We start from the raw sequence: 10,155 nt of genomic DNA, 5'->3' as shown, positions 1-10,155 counted from the left end.
AACAGTGTTGCTTTTATCTTAACCAATCTGGCTTAGTACAAGATGCTGTAAAAATACTAAAGGACCGAGCACAAAAAATTAAATAAAACATCCCGCAATGGCCAGCGTGGCCCTCCCAGACCTTTAGTACCTGGTTTCCATGGCTAATGCCACTCCTAAGCCCAGCCATAACCATTCTTCTTTTTGTAGCATTCAGCCCTTGTCTCCTATGCCTTCTCACCCAGCATTTACAGGACCGTATCAGCGCCTTCACCCACGAGACAATACAAGATACGATGTTGCTCCAGGAATACCAACGGCTCCAAGAACGGCGGTCCCTACCGTCCAGCCTTCCCCCACAACCGTCGCCCCTTCCCACTTAAGAAGCAGCCAGATGACAATCTCTTCTATTACCTATTAAAAAGCTAGAATGTTAGGGACAAACTGCCCCAAGAAAGCTTCTTTGTGCTGCCCACCCCTCCTCCAATGCTGTCCAGTTCTCCGTGCCACCCACCCTTCCCCAAGCCTCTTTACATTTTTAAGCCCTTATACAGTTGCCGTGGTGAAGCCAGCAGACTTCGCTTATCAGACCTTGCTGTGATAAGCAAACCCCAATTACAAACCATCCAGACCGCACAGGGGGAGGTCGTGGGAAGCATAAACAAACTTTACCTACACCCTCCTATAATAAACGTCACAAGGTGATATATGGCAAAATTAACCAGCAAACAACCCTGGGATATGGCCATACCAAAGAACTCCCTCAAACTCCCCTCCCCAACATAAACCCCTCATTCTGTAAGCTTGGTGCTGCTTCCCTTGACTGTTAAGGGGGCAACCAGCAGGTTAATAAAAACTTGCTCTCCTATAGCTTGGCGTGGTGGTGCATGCCTGTAATCCCAGCTACTCGGGAGGCTGAGGCAGGAGAATTGCTTGAAGCTGGGAGGCAGAGGTTGCAATGAGCCGAGATCATGCCATTGCCCTCCAGTCTGGGCAACAAGAGCGAAACTCTGTCTCAAAAAAAGAAAAAAGAAAAGAAAAAAAAAAATTTACTCGCCTGACTTTGGGTCTATTTTTCCTCTCTCTCAGCTGACCTTACAGGTATCTTTTTATCTCTGTCTACATTTACTTGGTGATCACACAATGAGGCTCATCACTTTAAGTCGCATCCATATATATATATATATATTTTTATTGTTTGTTTGGTTTGAGATGGAGTTTTGCTCTTGTCGCCTAAGCTGGAGTGCAGTGGCATGATCTCAGCTCACTGCAACCTCCGCCTCCCAGGTTCAAGCAATTCTCCGGCCTCAGCCTCCCAAGTAGCTGGCATTACAGGCATGAACCACCATGCCCAGATAATTTTTGTGTTTTTAGTACAGATGGGGTTTCACCATGTTGGCCAGGCTGGTCTCGAACTCCAAACCTCAGGTGATCTGCCTGCTGTGGCCTCCCAAAGTGCAGGGATTACAGGCGTGAGCCACTGCGCCCAGGGAAGCATCCATATATTTCCACTCCCAATTTCTTATCTGAAGCCTGAACCCCTCCCATAAGTTCTACGCTCTAATGTCTAACTGCCTACTCAAGTTAGCATCTAAAAGGCTATTAGATGTCTCAAATTTAATTCAACTCCTATATTCTCCCCCTACAGAGTTCTACTGGAAGCCTTTTATTTTCTTTTCTTCTTTTCTTTTTTTGAGACGGAGTCTTGCACTGTTGCCTTGGCTGAGTGCAGTGGTGCGATCTTGGCTCACTGCAACCTCCGCCTCTCGCGTTCAAGTGATTCTCCTGCCTCAGCCTCCCAAGTAGTTGGTATTACAGGCGCCCACCACCACACCCAGTTAGTTTTTTGTATTTTTAGTAGAGATGGGGTTTCACTATGTTGGTCAGTCTGATCTCAAACTCCTGACCTCGTGATCCGCCCGCCTCGGCCTCCCAAAGTCTTGGGATTACAGGCGTGAGCCACCATGCCCAGCCAGAAGCCTTTTCTTTCTTAGTAAACAACAAATCCATTCTTGCTAAGGCCAAAATCCTTGGAGTCATCTGATTTTAATTGCTTTCCCATATACCAGCAATCATCAAGTAGAATCTGAAATTTAAAACAAAATACTGAAACTGCCTTAGCAAAAATCACAACTGAGAAAAATATTAGAATGAAAGAGATTCATCTTGCTTCTAACCCCCAGGCTGTCATTGTTCATTCCTGGGCTTAGGCTTAACTAACTTTGGGAGGAACTTAGTTTACAGTTTAGCTTTGAAACAAAGACAACAGCCCTTTCCCAAAACAAGCCTCCTTCCTTCCTGGAGACTAGACTGCCTTTGCAGGACTAACAAATTAGCCACAAGATTAGATTTATGGTTTAGAAGCCATACTGCTGGAGGCTGCAAGATTCTAAACCTCTTCAAATTGCTCCTGGAAATAACATCACTATTGCAAAACCTAAGATCAGTGCTTGAGATATTTTGCAGACACTGCACTTGATGCATCACCTGGCACCAGTCAGATCAATAAACTGGCTCATCTGGTCTTGTGGCCCCCACCCAGGAACTGACTTAGCAGTGACAAGAGGACAGCTTTGACTACCATCTCTGACCTGACCAATCAGAACTCCCAACTCACTGGCCCCCTACTCAGCAAAAAAATTTTTTTTTTTTGGAGACGGAGTCTCACCCTGTCCCCCAGGGTGGAGTGCAGTGGCATGATGTCGGCTCACTATAACCTCCACCTCCTGGGTTCAAGCAATTCTCCTGCCTCAGCCTCCCGAGTAGCTGGGACTACAGGTGCATGCTGCCATGCCCAGCTAATTTTTTGTATTTTAGTAGAGACAGGGTTTCACCATGTTGCCCAGGCTGTTCTCGAACTCCTGAACTCAGGCAATCTGCCCACCTCAGCCTCCCAAAGTGCTAGGATTACAGGCGTGAGCCACTGCACCAGGCAGCAAATTATTCTTAAAAACGCCAATTCCCGAATTCTTGGGGAGACTGACTGGAGTAATAATAAAACTCCGGGTCAGACACGGTGGCTCACACCTGTAGTCCCAGCACTTCGGGAGGCCGAGGCGGGAGAATCACCTGAGGTCAGGAGTTCAAGAACCAGACTGGCCAACATGGCAAAGCCCCGTCTCTACTAAAAATACAAAAATTAGCTGGTGTGGTGGCGTGTGCCTGTAATCCCAGCTACTCCGGAGGCTGATGCAGGAGAGTGGCATGAACCCGGGAGGTGGAGCTTGCAGTGAGCCGAGATGGCGCCACTGCACTCCAGCCTGGGCGACAGAGTGAGACTCTGTCTCAAAAACAACAACAACAACAACAAATTAGCCGGGTGTGGTGGCAGGCGCCTGTAGACCCAGCTACTTGGGAGGCTGAGGCAGGAGAATTGCTTGAACACAGGAGGCGAGGTTACAGTAAGCCAAGATCATGCCACTGCACTCCAGCCTGGGTGACAAAGGGAGACTCCAGTCTCATAAAAAAAAAAAGTGGGACGTTTAAGAGGTGATGAGGTCATTAGGGTTCTGCTGTAATGAATGGATGACAGCCCTTATAAAATGGCTCAGGGGAACTAGCTAGCTTCCTTTCCATCTCTTACACCATGTGAGGACACATGTGTTCCTGCCCTCCAGAATATGCAGCATTCCGGTAGCCATCTGGGAAGCAGAGACTGAGCCCTTACCAGACATCACACCTATTGGCACTTTGCTCTTGAACTTTCCAGCCTCCAGAACTGTGAGGAATAAATTCTGTTCTTTATAAATTACCCAGTCTCAGATATTTTATTACAGCAGCACAAATAATTAATAAAAAAGTGATTAATTATTTTTTTAAATGTCTCTCCATCCTTGGAAGCCTAGCCAAGGTCCTGCTATCCTATTGGTTTCAGTGACTTCTTCTCTTCTTGTGATCCCCAAAATGTCCTGAGGTTCCTGGGCCTGTGCGAAGTGACCGTCTCTTACTCATCGCAAGGGAACCATGTGAGGGAATCTTGTGTACAAGATATACAAGGCCAGCTTTTTCCTTCAAGGGGCCATATTGGCTCCATGGAGTCAACCTTAATTCCTAAAAATTGTGTGATTATATCTGAAAGTCTGACACTTCAGTCAAAGCTTTGGTAATATGACTAATGTTTCCAATTGTGTCTTGGTACAAAGAGAACAGATTCTTACTGGACTTATGCAAATAATTATATTGCCATGAAAATAAAAATACTAATAGTTTATGAATTCTGCAGGGATCAAGTAGGAAGAAAAGATAAATGTTTACATTCTTGGTACAAAATTATAACTTACCAAATTGCTGTAAGCAACAGATAGCTTAGGAGAAAAGAAAATGGTATTCATATTATAATGATACTGACAAGGAAATTTTGTTATTTCAAGACATACAATATTTTAAGATAATAACTAGAATTATGACTAATATTATGGCATCAGGACTATCAGGTTTCTAGGAACTTTATATAATTTCTTGAACACTAATACTAAATATACTCAAAAATAGATGACTTAAAGAAGGTAAAACATCACTTTTCATTTGATAATACTTCCTATACAAATTTAACATACCAAATAAGCTTAATTATTTTAATATCTTCCTTAAGGAGGGAAAAAATTCTTTTGAGATAATGTAGGAACCTTTGGAACATTCCAAACTTATTTCAAGGTCAAAAGAACTTAATTTAGAAGTTGATTTTGTGAAGCTGTAAAAAATGTCAAAAGGTTTAAAATACTCAAATAAATAGTATCACAGGTCACTGTGAAATGATATTTAGTTATATAAAGAGACTGGGTGCAGTGGCTCAAGCCTGTAATCTCAGCACTTTGGGAGGCCAAGGTGGGAGGATTGCCTGAGGTCAGGAGTTCAAGACCAGCCTGACCAACATGGTAAAACCCTGTCTCTACAAAAAATACAAAAATTAACTGGGCATGGGGGCACAAGCCTGTAATCCCAGCTACTCAGGAGGCTGAGGCAGAAGAATCACTTGAACTCGGAGGCGAAGGTTGCAGTGAGCTGAGATTGTGCTACTGAATTCCAGCCTGGGCAACAGAATGAGACCCAGTTATACAAAGAGATGAAAGATTTTAAAGCCAAAGACAGAAAGTTACAGAGTTGTAGGGAAAATATCCACTCTTTTAATAGAGAGGACTGAGTTTTCTTAAGTAATGAAAGACCTGATAAAAGACAAGATCAAGTATAGGAAATTATTTTGATAAAACACAAACTCTTTCTTTGGCAGATTACTCAAAAGGTGAAGAAAAACTTCTTACAATATTTTCCTTCCTTCCCTCCTCCTCCTCCCCCCTCTTCCTTTCCTTTCCTTTCCCTCTTTTTCTTGTTCTTCCTTCCTTCTCTCCTCCTCCTCCCCATCTTCTTTTCCTTTCCTTTCCCTCTTTCTTTTCTTTCTTTCTCTCCCTCCCTTCCTTCCTTCCTTCCTTCCTTCCTTCCTTCTCTTTCTTTCCTTTTTTTTTTTTTTGACAGAGTCTAACTCTATTGCTCAGGCTAGAGTGCAGTGGCACGATCTCAGCTGACTTCAACCTCCGCCTCCAGGTTCAAGTGATTCCTCTGCTCGGCCTCCCAAGTAGCTGGGACTACAGTTGCGTGCCACCGCACCCGGCTAATTTTTGTATTTTTAGTACAGATGGGGTTTCACCATATTGGCCAGGCTGGTCTCGAACTCCTGACCTCAAGTGATCTGTCCACTTGGGGAGACTAAGACTAAGACTTGGGAGACTAAGACAGGAGGATTGCTTGAAGTTACAGATTATTTGAGGTTACAGTGAACTATGATTGCACCACTGCACTCTAGCCTGGGTGACAGAGCAACACTCCATCATTCATTCATTCATTCATTCATTCATTCATTCATTCATTTATTGAGACTGTTACCCAGGTTGGAGTGCAATGATGCCACCTTGGCTCACTGTAAACTCTGCCTCCCAAATTCCAGCTGTTCTCCTGCCTCAGCCTCCAAAGTAGCTGGAATTACAAATGTGCACCACCATGTCCAGATAATTTTTATGTTTTTAGTAGAGATGGGGTTTCACCATGTTGGCCAGGCTGGTCTCAAACTCCCGACCTCGTGATCCACCTGCCTTGGCCTCCCAAAGTGCTGGGATTACAGGCGTGATCCACTGTGCCCAGTCAATATTTATTTAATTTTATTATTATTATTATTATTATTTTGAGACAGAGTCTCGCTCTGTCGCCCAGGCTGGAGTGCAGTGGTGTGATCTCAGCTCACTGCAAGCTCCACCTCCCAGGTTCACGCCATTGTCCTTCCCAGCCTCCTGAGTAGCTAGGACTACAGGTGCCTGCCACCATGTCTGGCTAATTTTTTGTATTTTTAGTAGAGATGGGGGTTTCACCATGTTAGCCAGGGTGGTCTCGATCTCCTGACCTCATGATCTGCCCACCTCGGCCTCCCAAAGTGCTGGGATTAGAGGCGTGAGCCACCGTGCCTGGCCAATATTTTTTTAAAGATAGGGTGTTGGCTGGGCGCGGTGGCTCAAGCCTCTAATCCCAGTACTTTGGAAAGCTGAGGTGGTGTATCACCTGAGGTCAGGAGTTCGAGACCAGCCTGACCAACATGGTGAAACCCCATCTCTACTAAAGATACAAAAAATTAGCCTGGTGTGGTGGCGCATGCCTGTAATCCCAGCTACTCGGGAGGCTGAGGCAGGAGAATCGCTTGAACCTGGGAGGCGAAGCTTGCAGTGAGCCGAGACTCATGCCTGTAATCCCAGGACTTTGGGAGGCCAAGGTGGGAGGATGGCTTGAGGCCAGGAGTTTGAGACCAGGCAAAACCCCTGGTCTCTACAAAAAATTAGCTGGGGTGCTGGGCATGGTGGCTCACGCCTGTAATCCCAGCACTTTGGGAGGCTGAGGTGGGTGGATCACCTGAGGTCAGAAGTTTGAGACCAGCCTGGCCAGGCTGGCGGCAGGCACCTGTAATCCCACCTACTCGGGAGACTGAGGCAGGAGAATTGCTTGAACCCAGGATGTGGAGGTTGCAGTGAGCCGAGATCATGCCACTGCACTCCAGCCTGAGCAACAGAATGAGACTCTGTCTGAAAAAAAAAAAAAAAATAGCTTGGTATAGTGGCACATGCCTGTAGTCCCAGCCAGCTAGCCCAGAGACTGAAGTGGAACGATCAGTTGGGTCCTGGAGATCGAGGCTGTAGTGAGCTGTGATCACACCACTGCACTCGTCTGGGTGACAGAGTAAGATCCTATCTCAAACAAAACAAAACACCTCCCCAAAACCCACAAACTTTCCAACTGTGGCCACCATAATTCTAATTTTTTTTTTTTTTTTTTTTTTTTTTTTTTATTCTTGTTGCCCAGGCTGGAGTACAACAGCACGATCTTGGCTCACTGCAACCTCTGCCTCCTGGGTTCAAGCGATTCTCCTGCCTGAGCCTCCTGAGTAGCTGAGATCACAGGCATGTACCACCATGCCCAGCTAATTTTGTATTTTTAGTAGAGATGGAGTTTCAACATTTTAGTCAGGCTGGTCTCGAACTCCTGACCTCAGGTGATCCAACTACCTCAGCCTCCCAAAGTGCTGGGATTACAGGTGTGAACCATCACACCTAGGCATTATTTTTTATCTTATGTACCTGTATCTCTAGAAATGCACAGGTTCTCAGAAGGAGTCCCAGACTCCTTGCATTCAGATGAACCTATTATTTTCTGACTTCTTGAAACATTACCTACCCGAGACTTCCTGCAGAACCCAGGTTGAATCCAGTCTGACATCTGACCCTAGTTTGAATGAAAAAGGCTCACATAAACTCAGATAAGTTGCCACAAGTTGTGAAAACTTGTATGTGTCAAGGGGGGCTTATCGATGCAGGTAGAAAAACAAGCACAATGGCTTCATCAGTGCCCCCACAGGTGGCTCATTGCTGTAGGGGCCACCCTCAGTGCCCTCTTTCAGATCCTCACTTCTGATAGGGCTGTTATGAGATAAACTTAGGCATATATATTCAAATTTTAAAGTTTATTTGAGCAGACAAGGCAGCACCAGGCCATAAGAAAACCTTCGTGAGGTGTTCATAGAAGCAAGACAAGTTAACAAAAAAATATATATATATATATTTATATTTAATCCCTGAGTAGCTGGGGTTACAGGCATAAACCACTGAGCCTGGCTATAAAATATATTGACTGCAGGGGCTGGGCGTGGTGGCTCACAACTATAATCCCAGCACTTGGGGAGGATGAGGTGGGTGGATCACTTGGAGTTCGAGACCAGCCTGGCCAACATGGTGAAACCCTGTCTCTACTAAAAATACAAAACTCAGCCTGGAGTGGTGGCACACGCCTGTAGTACCAGCTACTCAGGAGGCTGAGGCAGGAGAATTGCTTGAACCTGGGAGTTGGAGGTTGCAGGGAGCTGACACCTCACCATTTCACTCCAGCCTGGGTAACAGAGTGAGACTCCGTCTCACAAACAACAAGAACAGCAACAACAACTACAAAAAAAAAAAAAAAAAAAAAAAAAAAAAGGAAATCGAGGGAACATATGAACAAAATGAGAATATCAACAAAGAGAAATTACTAAAACGAGGCCAGGAACAGTGGCTCATGCCTGTAATCCCAGTGCTTTGAGAGGCTGAGGCAGGAGGACTGCTTGAGGCCAGGAGTTTGAGACCAGTCTGGGCAACATGGTGAGACCCCATCTCTAAAATAAATAATAAAGGCTGGGCGTAGTGGCCCACACCTGTAATCCCAGCACTTTGAGAGGCCGAGGTGGGCAGATCATCTGAGGTTAGGAGTTCGTGACCAGCCTGGCCAACGTGGTAAAACCCTGTCTCTACTAAAAATACAAAAAAAAAAAAAAAAGAAAAAAAAATTAGCCAGGCATGGTGGCATACATCTGTAATCCCAGCTACTCAGGAGGCTGAGGCAGGAGAATCACTTGAACCTGTGGGGTGGAGGTTGCAGTCAGCCAAGATTGCTTCTGTTCAGCCTGGGCAACAGGGAAAAAAAAAAGAAAAAAAAAAGAATCCATTATAGGCTGGGTGCAGTGGCTTACACTTGTAATCTTAGTATTTTAGGAGGCAGAAGCGGGATGATTGCTGAGGCCAGGAGTTTGAGAGCAACCTGGGCAAGGTAGCAAGACTCTGTCTCTAAAAATAAAAATAAAAATAATTAGCTAGGCATGGTGGTGTGTGCCTGTAGTCCCAGCTATTCAGGAGGCTGAGGTAGGAGGATCACTTGAGTCCAGGAGTTCGAGGCTGCAGTGAGCTATGATCACACCACTGCACTCCAGCCTGGGTGACAGAGGGGGACCCTCTGTCTTTAGAAAAAAAAAAAAAAAAAGGGCCGGGCACGGTGGCTCACACCTGTAATCCCAGCACTTTGGGAGGCCTAGGCCAGGCAGATCACCTGAGGTCAGGAGTTCAAGACCAGCCTGGCCAACATGGTGCAACCCCATCTCTACTATGACATCAGTTAGGAAATAAATTTTTTTTTTTTGAGACAGAGTCTCGCTCTGTTGCCCAGGCTGGAGTGCAGTGGCGTGATCTCAGCTCACTGTAAGCTCCGCCTCCCGGGTTCATGCCATTCTCTTGCCTCAGCCTCCCGAGTAGCTGGGACTACAGGCGCCTGCCACTACTCCTGGCTAATTTTTTGTATTTTCAGTAGAGACAGGGTTTCACTGTGTTAGCCAGGATGGTCTCGATCTCCTGACCTCGTGATCTGCCCACCTTGGCCTCCCAAAGTGCTGGGATTACAGGCGTGAGCCACCATGCCCGGCCTAGCAAATACTTTTAAAACCTGCTGTTGCTTACTAAATCTAAGAAACTCTTAAAATGCCATTATAATTCAATTTTTAAAACTTTTATTTTGAAATAATTTCACGACTAGGCATGGTGGCTCACACCTGTAATCCCAGCACTTTGGGAGGCCGAACTGGGTGGATCACCTGAGGTCAGGAGTTCAAGCCCAGCCTGGCCAACGTGGTGCAACCCCGTCTCTACTAAAAAAAAAAAAAAATTAGCTATGCCTTGTGGTGGGCACCTGTCATCCCAGCTACTGGGGAGGCTGAGGCAGGAGAATCGCTTGAACCCAGGAGGTGGAGGTTGCAGCGAGCTGAGATTGTGCCACTGCATTGCAGCCTGGGTGACAGAGCGAGACTCTGTCTCAAAAAAAAAAAAAAAAAAAAAAAAAAAAAAAAAA

This window comes from Piliocolobus tephrosceles, chromosome 7 (assembly GCF_002776525.5).
Source record: "Piliocolobus tephrosceles isolate RC106 chromosome 7, ASM277652v3, whole genome shotgun sequence".
In the NCBI taxonomy this organism is placed as follows: Eukaryota; Metazoa; Chordata; class Mammalia; order Primates; family Cercopithecidae; genus Piliocolobus; species Piliocolobus tephrosceles.
This window is presented reverse-complemented; position numbering follows the sequence as displayed.